We start from the raw sequence: 15,722 nt of genomic DNA on the forward strand, positions 1-15,722 counted from the left end.
TATATTGTCTATTGTTATTATCGTTTTTGGTGGTTTTGCCACAAGTGGGTTTTGCTTTACATAATAACCATTATAATAGATAAATAGAAGATTTAAATCACAAAAATATATTCAGAAAGGCAACACATGTCAGTTTTCTACATATAATATAAAAATTGAGGTAAAAGCATGCGTCTTTATACAAGAATCATCTGATATTTCATACCAAATATGCAGGCATTTTAGTTCACGATTGCATTTCTTTTTTTAAAAGTACATTTGGGTGATCGGTCCGAGTAAAAGTTCGCAACACTCCCTTCTCATAGTTGTCTCCTTTTGGAATGAGATTTACTTATATTCCCCCTGGATGAGATAGGGGTGCTAATATACTAGCTAGTCTACAATGATTGAAATTAAAGTTCGCACGTAAGAATAAACACTAACTACTAGACTCTAAGTCCTGAGACTACTATAACACATGTGTTATAGTAGTCTCAGCTAAGTCTTAACTCATTAAACATTCTTTGATGAGTGATTCTCAGCATGACAAAAGTTTTATAAAATTTTAAAAAGTTATGCCACCACTCAGGCACTGGCACTGCACTAGCATGACTTACATTGTACAAAGTCCAAATAATTATGAAGTCTTGGAATAGATATAGGAAGATGTGGTGTGATTGCCAATGAGACAACTCTCCATCCAAGTAACAATTTAAAAAGTAAACCATTATAGGTTAAAGTACGGCCTTCAACACGGAGCCTTGGCTCACACCGAACAACAAGCTATAAAGGGCCCCAAAATTACTAGTGCAAAACCACTCAAACGGGAAAACCAACGGTCTAATCTATATAAACAAAATGAAGTCTTGAATGAGTTCTCAACTAAAATTTCAAATTCTCATGTACAGTTTTTTTCAAACATTCCGTGAAATAACTAGGAAATAGCATATTTCAATGAAAAGATGCTAATTTTGAAAAGTTTTCTAAGTATTTCTCAATTTTTTAATTGCTTTCATATTTTGCATAAGGTAGCATCTTTTTATAGTACGTATGCTGTGTGTTTTATTTTATATGCTTTTGGCATTAAAATTTGATGTAGATGCTGTTTTTGAAATAATAATGTAATGGCGCATCTTACTATTACATGGATGCTAGTTTTGCATATATTTTGTAAAAAAAATTATTATTTTTTGGGGATGCTGGATTTCCTATATATTGAAATGCTGGCATTCAGTTTTTTTGAGATGCTGGCATCCCGTTATTTTGGGATGCTGGCATCCGGTTATTTTGGGATGCTGGCATCCCATTTTATTGAGATGCTGGCATCCCGTTATATTGAGATGCTGGCATCCCGTTATATTGAGATGCTGGCATCCCGTTATATTTGGATGCTGGCATCCCGTTTTATGTAGGAGTGCAGACATTGCAAAATATCCAAATGTAGTAATCCTTCAAGTTGGAAGGCTATTTAAAATTTTTGCTTTGATGCCTTTGCCTTTCAAGATGTCATAATTATTTGGACCAGCACTGCAACATAATTTTATTTGAGGGGGGATAGGACCTTTATCTGGACTCCAGGATCGGGTGTTTTTAAACTCAGGATTTAGGGATTTACTCTTTCGGGATCCAGGAATTCTTTTTTTTTCGGGACCTCTGGATTTTGGATTTTTAAGCCCGGGATTTGGGGATTTCGTGTTTTTAAGCCCGGGATTTCGAGATCAGGACCCCTCCTATATATATATATATATTGAATACCTTCTGTTAATATTATATATAATATATGACCTGGTCACCTAATCAAAATAATTATGACCTCTTGAAACACATTTATTTTTTGCTTAAAACAAAAAGTCTTTCAAGATGACATAGTTATTTGGACTTCAATGCACCAAGCTATAAATTCATACTGCTATTAGTATTAAAAAAAATCTTAAATGTAAATAGATTCAAGCAGGAATGGGAATTTGACTACACAAATCTACAAATCAATAAAAGAAGATATGGGATACAACAATATATATGTGTAAAACTGAGAATAGAAATAGGGAATGCGTCAAAGAGACAACATGACCAAAGAGCAGAAAACATCAAAAGGTCAGCAATGGGTCCTCAAAACAGCAAGAGAATACGGCAACCATAGGCATGATTCAACTGGCTCTGTCGAAACAAAAATGAGTACTAGTTTAGTGATAATGGGCATCATACTCAACTCTAAAACATACATGTATAAATGAACCAAAATTGAAAATGATACAAGACTAACAAAGGTCAGAGGCTCCTGACGTGAGACAGGTATGTATACGACAATGAAACAGAAACCAAATTACACAATATTTGATCCAACTCTGGCAACTGTTTATCTGCTTGCTTGGATTACTTAAAGCAATGTTGTTGTATAGAATGTTTTCTTTTTTCTGTCTTGAAGGATTCATTATGACTTTGAGATTAAAAAATAGACAACAAAAGCACTGTCCCTTAACTTTGGGCTTTAATTAAATTCACGTAGGTATTTTACCTACAGATTATTTGAATAAGATAACAAATTAATGAATAAATGTTCTATAAAAATACACAATTTAACCATAGTTAATCTTGAATGAACTATGAATGAAGCAATCTTGGACCACCAAACCATTTTAAATAGGATGCTCACTTCAGGATTGGGACAGTCTCTTAACAGCTTTATTTTCACTTTTCTAGAACTTTGATGACTAATATGATGAATTTAAACTAAGGCTTCCTTTCAGTAATTGGAAGAAATTTTTATTTGAAAAATAAACTGCTGATCTTTCTTTTATCACAAATTCAAATAAAGGTAGTTATCTATAAAAATTCCAATTTGATTTTTGTGTGCAGTTCTTTAAAAACTGAATCATTTATTTTATTGATGAAGGATGGGGGCTGTCAAATATATTTTACTGACAATTTTTATCAATTATGAATTTTAATATAAATAAATGACAAAAACAATTTTAACTGTGCTTGCTGTGACGCAGATAAAGAAATGATAGTTTTTAAGCTATGACACCATTATTTTCTTTAATTAAGATATAAGTGTTTTCTTTGAGTTATTGATTACTTTTGTACAACTATCAGAAAGAATTTTCAGATTTCATGTTCTGTATGTGTTAACATATGGCAGCCTTCAAGATAATTGACAGTTGTAGTTAAAGTTATTGACAAACCTACAGATATACAGAGTTAAGAGTGGACTCGGTAGTTAAAGTTATTGACAAACCTACAGATATACAGAGTTAAGAGTGGACTCTGGAGAACCTTTTCTAGCTATACCTATATACAATCTCAATAGGCAAAAGAAACTTCATTAAGAAAATTTTAAAAGATTTTAGAAATTTTACAATTTTTCTTAGCATCAATATGAAAAAAGGAAATACATGTAGAAATAGATGGAACTAAAAAATATAACGATAGGCCATTTAAGCGAAAAAGATGAAGAATGATAACAGGGAACCCCTTCCTAGCGCCAGATATAATCTGTTACCCCTGATCATCGTGGGGATGTGCAAGTAGGCTTTTGAGTCGTCTATAGGTAATTAAAATGTGGAGTTTTTACCTCAGAAAGGTTAATACATCTTTGAATTATAGAAAAAATAAAGCAACTCAGCAATGGCATGATTTACAAGTCAGGCTTGAAATTTATATCCTAGGCTTCTGACACAAAAAACCCTCGTTATTTACCTACTCTTTTATCTGCCTTTTTAAAAATATTTTCTTAATTCACATAAAAGTATCAAAGGAAATTTTACTCAAACATCCTATATGATAATCCAGGTAAGTTAATATTTCTGCGCTTAATGTCCTATGATTCCTGCAATCTATGATCCTATGTGCACTTTTAATGTTTTGCTCAAATGTCTTATGCCCATCAGAACATGTTTCTTTATTAGATTTTCATATTAGTAATTGTTGAATTATGTTTGCACAAATATTTTGAGGACAAAGTTCAGCTGATTTGTTACATGACACGAGTTTTAGGGGGTTTGTGCCAGTAATTTTCTATTTGTAATAGAATTAATTAAAAATAAATCTTAAATCTTAAATGACACTTGAAAAATTGCAAAAAATGTTGAATAATAGATCTATCTTAAAGATGAGCATGCATGCAATTACAATACTAAAAAACGTCAGACTCTCATAGTCATTTATCATGGTCTGTGCTAAAACCAATTTGATGAGAAAATAGATTTGTGTTTACTTCTTTGTGGTGTCTAGACTAATTAACATCTGGGTAATTGAATTAATGACTCTAGGGTTCTTAATGATCATATTGTCTTCTGGAATAATGTGATCAATGAGGCATCACAACCTTGTAGAGTGGTGTTACTATTTATAACAGTTCTTTTCTTTAATCTAGGCATTATTACATGTAGAGTGGTGTTACTATTTATAATAGAAAAGGTTCTCTTTAATCTAGGGCAGCAACCATTTGATTTTCTGGGGGGGCTATGGTTTTTTTGGAAAAAAAAGTTTGTTTCCAGTTTTTGGTGAAAAAAATAATTTATTTTGGACCCTGAGAAAAAAAAATTGTTTGTTTCACCCTCAGCTGCCACTATATGTAATGCTAAAATTGAAAGGAAAAAATTGTTTTCGGTTTGTCGCTAAAAAAATAGATTGTTTTTCGCCCGAAAAAAAAAAAGTTTGTACAGAAAAAAAACCCATAGCCCCCCCCCCCCCCGAAAATCAAATGGTTGCTGCCTAGGTATATATCAAGCTCACATTAATATATGCTTTAATACTGCACCTTTCTTTGTTTATAAACTTTTATTTTTAAACATGGATCCCTTTTAATTTAATTTTATTGGGAACTACTGGGACTATTTAAGTAAAATATTCACAGGAAATTCTAAAAGGGACCATCCAATGGTCAGTTATTTTGTAAGGTTTTAAACAATGTTTACAAAATGTGTAAACTAGTATTTAATCCACTCAGTACACAGTATGGGTTTTGTTTTTTTGTTTTTTGTTTTTTGAAGGTTGTACAGTGCCAGTATCAGTTTACACCTTTGTCCTCACATATCTTGTGGATAGTTGCCTCCCTTGTCCTCCCATCTCTTGTGGATATTTGTTTCCCTTGTCCCACATTAGTTGTGGACAGTTGTCTTTCTTGCCCTCACATCTCTTATGGATAGTTGTCTTCCTTGTCCTCACATCTCTTATGGATAGTTGTCTCCCTTGTCCTCATATTTCTTGCAGATAGTTGTGTCCCTTGTCCGCTCATCTCTTGTGGATAATTGTCTCTCTTGCCCTCACATATCTTGTGGATAGTTGTCTCCCTTGTCCTTACATCTCTTGTGGGTAGTTGTCTCCCTTGTCCTTGCATCTCTTGTGGATAGTTGTATCACTTGTCCTCACATCTCTTATGGATAGTTGTATCACTTGTCCTCACATCTCTTATGGATAGTTGTTTCCCTTGTCCTCACATCTCTTGTAGATACTTGCCTCCCTTGTCCTCACATCTCTTGTGGATAGTTATCTTCCTTGTCCTCACATCTCTTGTGGATACTTGCCTCCCTTGACCTCACATCTCTTGTGAATAGTTGTCTCCCTTGTCCTAACATCTCTTGTGGATATTTGCCTCCCTTGTCCTCACATCTCTTGTGGATACATGCCTCCCTTGACCTCACATCTCTTATGAATAATTGTCTCCTTTATCCTCCCATCTTTTGTGGATACTTGTCTCCCTTGTCCTCACATATCTTGTGGATACTTGTCTTCCTTGTCCTCTCATCTCTTGTGGATACTTGTCTCCCTTGACATCACATCACTTGTGGATAGTTGTCTCCCTTGTCCTCACATCTCTTGTGAAAAGTTGTCTCCCTTGTCCTTACATCACTTGTGGATAGTTGTCTCCCTTGTCCTCCCATCTCTTGCAGATAGTTGTCTTCCTTGTCCTCACATCTCTTGTGCATAATTGTCTCCCTTGTCCTCAAATATTTTGTAAACAGTTTCCTCCCTTGTCCTCACATCACTTGTAGATAGTTGTCTTCCTTGTCCTCCCATCTCTTGTGCATAATTGTTTCCCTTGTCCCCAAATATCTTGTAGACAGTTGCCTCCCTTGTCCTCACATCTCTGTAGATAGTAGTCTGACTTGTCCTCACATCTCTTGTGGATTGTTGTCTTCCTTGTCCTCACATCTCTTATGGATAGTTGTCACTCTTGTCCTCCCATCTCTTGTGCATACTTGTCTCCCTTGTCCTCATATAACTTGTGGATAGTTGTCTCCCTTGTCCTCACATATCTCTTGTGCATAGTTGTCTCCCTTGACCTCATATCACTTGTGGATAGTTGTCTCCCTGTCCTCACATCTCTTGTGAATAGTTGTCTCCCTTGTCCTCACATCTCTTGTGCATAGTTGTCTCCCTTGTCCTCATTTCTTGTGGATAATTATCTCCCTTGTCCTCCCATCTCTTGTGGATAGTTGTCTCCCTTGTCCTTAAATCTCTTGTGGACAGCTGCCTCCCTTGTCCTTAAATCTCTTGTGGACAGCTGCCTCCCTTGTCCTCAAATCTCTTGTGGACAGTTTCCTCCCTTATCCTCATATCACTTGTGGATAGTTGTCTCCCTTGTCCTCACATATCTTATGGATAATTGTCTCCCTTGCCTTCACATCTCTTGTGGATAGTTGCCTCCCTTGTCCTCATATCACTTGTGGATAGTTGTCACCTTTGTCCTCCCATCTCTTTTGGATACTTGTCTCCATTGTCTTCACATCTCTTGTGGATAGTTGTCTCCCTTGTCCTCATATCTCTTGTAGATAGTTGTCTCCCTTTTCCTCACATCTCTTATGGATAGTTGTCTCCCTTGTCCTCCCATCTCTTGTGGATAGTTGTCTCCCTTGTCCTCACATCTCTTGTGGATACTTGCCTCCCTTGTCCTCACATCTCTTGTGGAGAATTGTCTCCCTTGTCCTCACATCTCTTGTGGATAGTTGTCTCCCTTGTCCTCACATCTATTGTGGATAGTTGTCTCCCTTGTCCTCACATCTGTTATGGATAGTTGTCTCCCTTGTCCTCACATCTCTTGTGGATAGTTGTCTTCCTTGTCCTTGCATCTCTTGTGAATAGTTGTCTCTCTTGTCCTCACATATCTTATGGATAGTTGTCTCCCTTGTCCTCATATCATTTGTGGAAAGTTGTCTCCCTTGTCCAAATATCTCTTGTGGATATTTGTCTCATTGACAATATTAATATATCTTATTATTTTATATTGTTCAATATGGTATATTTATGAAAATAACAAAAATGTGGAGGCTAATGACACGAAGACAGCAATCTATTAACAAAGTTTAATACTGTAAATTCATAAATTATTGTGAGCATTTATCATTGCAATTTTTGACGAAAGGACAAAAATGTGAGTTTAATTATTGCCTTATTGAAAAATCCTCATACAGTTTTATGTTTTTCAGTTATCAAAATGCGAGTTCTAACTATTGTGATACTAGTCCAATCATTTATTTGCATTAATAAAAAGCTTGCAATAATTTCTGAATTTACAATATATAGATCTAGAGGTCAACATATTGTCATCAATATTAATAAGTATCAAGAACATAGGACAAGTTCTGAATGGCCATGTACAAGGTATATTATAAGCACCAAAAACCAATGATCAACTAATCAAGATAGAAACCATAACTGCAGTAATAAATTAAGATTTGTAACATAGTAGTAGAAAACTACATTGATCTGATTGTTTACTTCTTATTTCTCTCTTTATTAATGAACAGATGAGATGGGTTTTTGTTTAATGCAGCTTGATAACATTGGAAAAGTAATTGAAGAAAATATTTATTAATTGAAATGTGTTGCTTTAGGAAATAATATGATACATTTGTCTTATTTTAGGAATAACTGACACTGGTCCCTTGTCATTCAGATTCTGTAGATAGGTTGTAACTACTAAGAGAGATACCAGGTAACAGATTCAAGCTGCTTAGTTTATCAATTTACAAACACAGATTTGAAGGACCCAACCTGAAGTTTTATAGTATTAAATTTAAATCGTTTATTTTTAAATATAGCATTTTAATAGTTAAAAAAGAAACACCAGAAAGAAAATGTTGTGGAACACATGCTTAGAAAATTAAGTTCATTTGTTCAACAAAAATTCAAATTTTAAAGTTTGAATATCTTTTAGATATATAGGCCATATAAAAAATGTGTTATCTGGACTATAGTACAGATTTATTTCTCCAGAGTACAAGAGTACATATAGTTTATAATGTTATTCAATGTCAAACATGTGGTCTTTACTCTAGAGGATGTGGTCATGTGAAGAATAATTTTATTGGAATCTAGAGACTTTGTATTGTCCCATTCACTGATCATAAATATCTTTAACAATACTTATTAGATATATCTGGATGTTATGAATACTGAAAAAAAATAGAGAAATATTTCACTCACATTTATATATAGATGGATACTAAGTGCTACATTACTTCTACATTACTTGTTCGTAGAATTTGACTTTTATGGTCATAAACTTACCAGAACTTTGACAATTTAAGTATTTTCTGCATACTAGGAAACATTAAGGTATTTTTTCTACAAAAAATCTACAAGTGACACATGAAGTGTTGTATTAAGTTTGTGTGAGGTAACATCAACTATATTTGAATTGATAATTGATGGGAATAGAGAAACAGTCCAGTTCAGAAGTTTGTTGGTATCATAGGATTACATTGAAACTAAAAGGTAAAACAATTATATTAAAGAAGGTAAAACAATGATAATTTCATTTTCAAGATATACTTTCTAAAAATTCCTATACAAGTATTCAGAATGCTGCAGATTTGTGATGAAATAGCCTTCTACATGTCTTAAAGGCTTTCAACAATGAGCAACACCAAATTCACATAATCAGCTAAAAAAGGCCCCTATTTGACTAAAATTTCACCCTTCATTTCAGGTGCATCTCAACATGTCTTTACATTTCACCATAGATAATCAGGTGCTAAAAAATGGTGATGACACATCTCTACATGTTTACATTTCACCATAGATATCAGTAGCTTCAGAATGGTGGTGACACCTCTCTACATGTCTTTACATTTCACCATAGATATCAGAAGCTCTAGAATGGCGATGACACCTCTGTATGTCTAAACATTTCACCATAGGCATAGATATCAGAAGCTCCAGAATAGTGATGACACCTCCTATATGTCTTGACATTTCACCATCAATATCAAAAGCTCCAGAATAGTGATGACACACCTCTTTACATGTCTTTACATTTCACCATAGATATCAGGTGCTTCAGAATGGTGATGACACACCTCTCTACATGTCTTTACATTTCACCATAGATATCAGGTGCTCCAGAACGGTGATGATACAACTCTACATATCTTTACATTTCACTATAGATATCAGGTGCTTCAGAATGGTGATGACACACCTCTCTACATGTCTTTACATTTCACCAGAGATATCAGGTGCTACAGAATGGTGAAGACAAATCTCTCTACATGTCTTTACATTTCACCATAGATATCAGGTGCTCCAGAACGGTGATGATACAACTCTTTGTCTTTACATTTGACTATAGATATCAGGTTCTCCAGAATGGTGAAGACACACACCATTCTATATGTCATAACATTTCACCATAGATATCAGATTCTCCAGAATGGTGATGACACTCCTCTCAACATATCTTTACATTTCACCATAGATATCAGGTGCTACAGAATGGTGATAGCACACCTCTCTACATGTCTTTACATTTCACCATAGATATCAGGTGCTACAGAATAGTGATTGCACATCTCTCTACATGTCTTTACATTTCACCATAAATATCAGGTGCAACAGAATGGTGGTGACACCTCTCTACATGTCTTTACATTCCACCATAGATATCAGGTGCAACAGAATGGTGATGTCACACACATTTACATGTCTTTACATTTCACCATATATATCAGGTGCTACAGAATGGTGATGACACTCCTCTCTAAATGTCTTTACATTTCACCATATATATCAGAAGCTTCAGAATGGTGATGACACTCCTCTCTACATATCTTTACATTTCACCATATATATCAGGTACTTAAGAATGGTGATGGCACACCTCTCTACATGTCTTTACATTTCACCATAGATATCAGGTGCTACAGAATGGTGAAGACATTAAGAATGGTGATGGCACACCTCTCTACATGTCTTTACATTTCACCATATATATCAGGTGCTACAGAATGGTGATGACACTCCTCTCTAAATGTCTTTACATTTCACCATATATATCAGGTACTTTAGAATGGTGATGGCACACCACTCTTCATGTCTTTACATTTCACCATATATATCAGGTGCTACAGAATGGTGATGACACTCCTCTCTACATATCTTTACATTTCACAATATATATCAGGTGCTACAGAATGGTGATGGCACACCTCTCTAAATGTCTTTACATTTCACCTGGATATCAGGTGCTACAGAATGGTGATGACACTCCTCTCTTAATGTCTTTACATTTCACCATATATATCAGAAGCTTCAAAATGGTGATGACACTCCTCTCTACATGTCTTAACATTTCACCATAGATATCAGGTGCTACAGAATGGTGATGACACTCCTCTCTACATATCTTTACATTTCACTAAAGATATCAGGTTCTCCAGAATGGTGAAGACACACCATTCTGTATGTCATAACATTTCACCATATATATCAGAAGCTTCAAAATGGTGATGACACTCCTCTCTACATGTCTTAACATTTCACCATATATATCAGGTGCTACAGAATGGTGATGACACTCCTCTCTACATATCTTTACATTTCACTAAAGATATCAGGTGCTACAGAATGGTGATGACACACCATTCTACATGTCTAAAGTTTCTTTTTGGAAAGTATTATAATCTCAGCAATGCACAAAAAAATGAATAATCAATACTTTATAAATAATTTGAATCATATCTGTTGTTTCATTATACATGTTATATATATCTTTTTGTTGTTTTTATTTTCTGTGTCTTTCGGCTATTGTTTTTATTGCAGTTTAATATCTTTCTATTTCTATGAGCATCAAGGTAATAATAATCCTCTCTTGTATTTGAATTTCCTCTAATACAACAAAGTAATGGCATCTTCTGAAAGAAACAAGTTCTAATGAAAAGTTAATTTTCGTTTTATAATGTCATATGTCATTTGAAATTTGATTTTTGTGTAATATCTTTCGGAAGACATATTAGTTGCTAGTTTTACTGAGGGAAGCAATTACAAGTCTGATTGTTCAAATAATGAATGTGATTTTAAAAGTAATAAATCTGTGGAAATCTAATAAAATCATCGACTTACTAGAGAGAATAGATTTCCAAGCTAACTATAAAACATCATAATGGAAAGAAACATTGATTGTTTTGTCATTTGTTAGCAGTGTGGCACTTGTGAATTTCAAGTCCTAATTCTGCCAAATTTACTTTTCCTCAAGTTATGGTCTGGAAGAGGTGATATTTTTTAATAGATATTTTTTTCAATCTTATCAAAATTGAATGTTGTGATAAGCTACACTTCTCTAAGGTCGAGAATATCATAGCTAAAACTAACAGCTGATTTTAATAAGATATTTGATATTTTTGTGAGATGATTTAAAAAATATTTTTCTCATTTGACTGCAATGATAAAAAAGTGATGTATCTTTTAATATTGGTTGTTTTGAAGATTTCATATTGGTAATATGATTTAAATATACATTCTGTGTTCACACTTAGCCTTTAAAGATCTGACAGGGCTCGGATTTACTTTCTATTTTAAAGCTTTGAAGCCTAAAAAGATCTGAGAGGGCTCCGTTTTACTTTCTTTTTTAAAGACCTTTGGAGCCTCAAAAGATCTGACAGGGCTCTGTTTTACTTTCTGTTTTAAGACCTTTGGAGCCTCAAAAGATCTGACAGGGCTCTGTTTTACTTTCTGTTTTAAAGACCTTTCTGGAGCATCAGGTGTTGTCCTACTGATGCTTGCCTTCAACAGATTAAGGCAAGAATTTATATGGATGATGTTATACATGTAGTTACTTACACCTTATAAGCAAAGTGGACATAGGACATGTATTTTAATCAGATGTCAATTTGGGAAATGAAAAAATCTTTTAAACTGATGGAAAAAAAATGTTTTTTCTAAAAAAAGAACCTGAGAGTTTGTTTATAAATGACATGCTAAATGAGAGGAGGTAGGACTTTTATTGGGATTGGGTGTTTTTAAGCTCCTTTTTGAATCCAGGAATTCTTTTTTATTGAATTTCGGATGTCGGGATTTAAAATTCTTTAAATTCGGGTCTTTTCGATTCCATGTTTTTAAGCACGGGATTTCGGGATCAGGACCCCTCCTACCCCCTCCCAAATGCAGGGGCTTCTAAAACTTGAAAAGAAGATGGTAAGTGAGTATCCTCTTAGTTCACAATCAGCTCTAATGGACATGTACTTTCACTGATTGGTTTGGTGACTATGTGGATTTGATCATGGACATGTACTTTTACTGATTAGTTTGGTGACTATGTCGATTTGATCATGGACATGTACTTTCACTGATTAGTTTGGTGACTATGTCGATTTGATCATGGGCATGTACTTTCACTGATTAGTTTGGTGACTATGTGGATTTGATCATAGACATGTACTTTCACTGATTAGTTTGGTGACTATGTGGATTTGATCATGGACATGTACTTTCACTGATTAGTTTGGTGACTATGTGGATTTGATCATGGGCATGTACTTTCACTGATTAGCTTGGTGACTATGTGGATTTGATCATGGGCATGTACTTTCACTGATTAGTTTGGTGACTGTCGATTTGATCATGGGCATATACTTTCACCGATTAGTTTGGTGACTATGTGGATTTGATCATGGGCATGTACTTTCACAGATTAGTTTGGTGACTGTCAATTTTATCATCTCATTGAACATATAGGTTACTACATATGCAGTTTAGCTTTCTTTATATAATGAGTTACATTCAGAAATTAACAGCATGAGTTGGTCAAAACTAAATTTTGCAACAACAAAAAAAGGGATTTCAGTTTTGCCCATTGTGATCTTTCTATGAAGCAGCATTCCTACAGCACCTGTATATGGAGCATACCGTATATCTCTTGGTTGATACCATACTGAAGATTGGGACTAAGGCTTGTGTTTCCTATCGTGGTTTCCTTGCTTGAAGGTTGTTGATTATAGGATACATGTAGTTATAAAACCAAAGGTTTGTTAATGGAAAAATTGAGGTAACTATTATCTCTTGAAAAGTTTTACCCGTCATCATTGTGATTTCCTTGACCATTTACTGGAATGTCTGTGCCATAAACCACAGGTTCAACTTCTTCTTAGATATAGGAAGATGTGGTGTGAGTGCCAATGAGACAATCCATTTCCAGAATGTGACATCAATGAATGTGACTTACATAATATATGAATGGATATTTACCCTTATCGGTCGTCCCACTGTATATATCACTCTGTTCAGCTCTTAATATTATTCCGTATCATGTCTTTGTGACGTCAAATACGTTGACCCGGCCTTAATAACTTTGACCCGGACATATCAGCGACGTCATAATGTTTGAACCGACGTTAATAACTTTGACCCGAACTTATCAAGTCATCTTTTGTGTGCTGGTGAAACAAAGAAAAGACATCTGAAACACGCAAATATAGCCCGATAAATCGATTATCAGATTATCTGCATATTATATTGTAAAATATCAGCTGCTTGACATTATATGAAGGCTTTTTGATCTCGTTCGCTACGCTCACTCGACAAAAAGCTTCATATTATGTCTCGCAGCTGATATTTTACGATATCGGTACAAATCATCAACAACATGAGGGTTTGCTTGAAGTTGAGCAGGAACTACTGACACTTTTGGATCATCTGGTTCCTTTTAATAACTGTTGGAGGATTTCATTTTTCTCAATCTTTTTTCTGGTAGAATTTTCTTGACTGTAATTTCTTTAGTTTGTGTTTCCTTTTGCCCACTTTGACCTTCTATCCCTTGTTTTAGCAATACACCTTTTGTTTTCTTTAAATATGGATGTTGTTAATATTCTTCATAGATAAATAGGTCATTAATTAAAGGTATGTGATCAAGGAAGACAGCACTGCAATGACAAAAAACTGAAACACATCTAGTGGTCAACATATGGTTATAATTGAAAGTAACATATTTCAAGCTCTAAATTGACAAGAGTCTAAAATGGTTAACCATTAAAATTAATTACAAATGCAAATCTGAATGCCAATCATGAAATGCACATGTAAGCATTTTATGATATTATTCCCCACTTATAAAGTGAACACAAACTATGATGTATGGTAGAATTCCAAACACAAAGTTAGTCGAGAAATTTCTTATGCATACTTTAGAAATCCATAGTTAAATCTGCAAGTTTTAGTCTCCAACCATTTGATGACAGACTGCCTGATGGTCTATAGCTGTGGTCTTTGTAGTTTGACATCTGTATTTTGTCTGTAACTACACAAGGGAAGCAACATGAATCAGGGTCTAAGGTTAACTGTATGATAACTGCATGTTAATGGACAAAAATAATTCACTGAATAATGGCTTACTGTTAATGTATTAAAGCAACTTGTAAATAAAACTTTAATGTAAGGGTGAAACATCAAAACAAATTTTCTAACTGGGGAAATTATCATTTTATACATTTTATGGTGTGATTGAAAAATGTATTGGAAACAATTAGCCATTCAGACATTGATAACTTGGTTACATTCCCGATGGTTTATTCTAATACAATCCCAACGGTAAGTTTTACCATATTTATGTAATATTGTTTGTTGTTAAAAAACAATTTTCTGAATACCCTGAAATGCAATGTTTCAATAATATTTACATAGAAAACAAATAACAAATAAACCAATAAAAAACAAATGAAAACTTGTAAAATAAAAAACACGACAAACATTAGGACAAATGAACACAGTGGTAGAATGTTTAGGTGACACTGTAAACACAACCAATCATCCTAACGCTCTAACTTTCTTGTATAACTTTCAATTTCTCTGTCCAATTACATTTAACTGTTTCTTTAGAAGAAAAAAATACTACGAAAGATATTGAATTAGAAGATGAGATTGAAGGCTTGTCTAGGTATTGATTTAAGCTCCGGCTCACATTGTAACATACTTTTATTGTAGTTTGGGGAATCATTTTAGACCGTTACAGTGCTGAAAATTACTTATTTTATTTCAGAAGAATCAAAGTGTAACAGGAATGGAAAACTTAGACCAAGTCAGAAAAGGTAAGAAAATTATACAGTTATTATCTATTACAAGCAGACCATTATCTTAAAGGAAAAAGGGAGATTCAGTTAGACATAGATGACAATTATCAGTGTTACTATGATTTAACAAATGATAAAAATTAGATATCTGTTTAAAAGACATTCAAAATGATGCTGAAAATTAAATCTACAGAGGAAAATGTAATTTGACATAAATATAACAACAATAACTACTTTTTTTGTGGAGCTGTCAATTTTGGGACAGTTGATACGTTCTATAATGTTGTCACAGCAAACTTATCAAATTTAATCAAGGAAATATTTGAAGAGAATGATGGTCCTAAATGCTTGTTTACAGAGCTAGAAATTGTTAAATTTCTGACATAATTATTTCAACATGGTACAGTACCAATAAAAAGAATAACTGTCACAATTTTTAAAATATCAAAATTTAGTTGT

General features: G+C 34.0%; 1 long non-coding RNA gene across 1 annotated transcript; it reads left to right on the forward strand.

Annotated features, from left to right (window-relative positions):
• The first annotated feature begins 301 nt into the window (after window positions 1-301).
• Window positions 302-15,290, forward strand: LOC134704878 (uncharacterized). The gene is made up of 3 exons (XR_010105426.1): window positions 302-405; window positions 7,849-7,918; window positions 15,233-15,290. It is a non-coding gene; the product is annotated as an uncharacterized LOC134704878 (long non-coding RNA).
• The last annotated feature ends 432 nt before the right edge of the window (window positions 15,291-15,722 follow it).

This window comes from Mytilus trossulus, chromosome 2, assembly GCF_036588685.1.
Source record: "Mytilus trossulus isolate FHL-02 chromosome 2, PNRI_Mtr1.1.1.hap1, whole genome shotgun sequence".
Classification (NCBI taxonomy): domain Eukaryota; kingdom Metazoa; phylum Mollusca; class Bivalvia; order Mytilida; family Mytilidae; genus Mytilus; species Mytilus trossulus.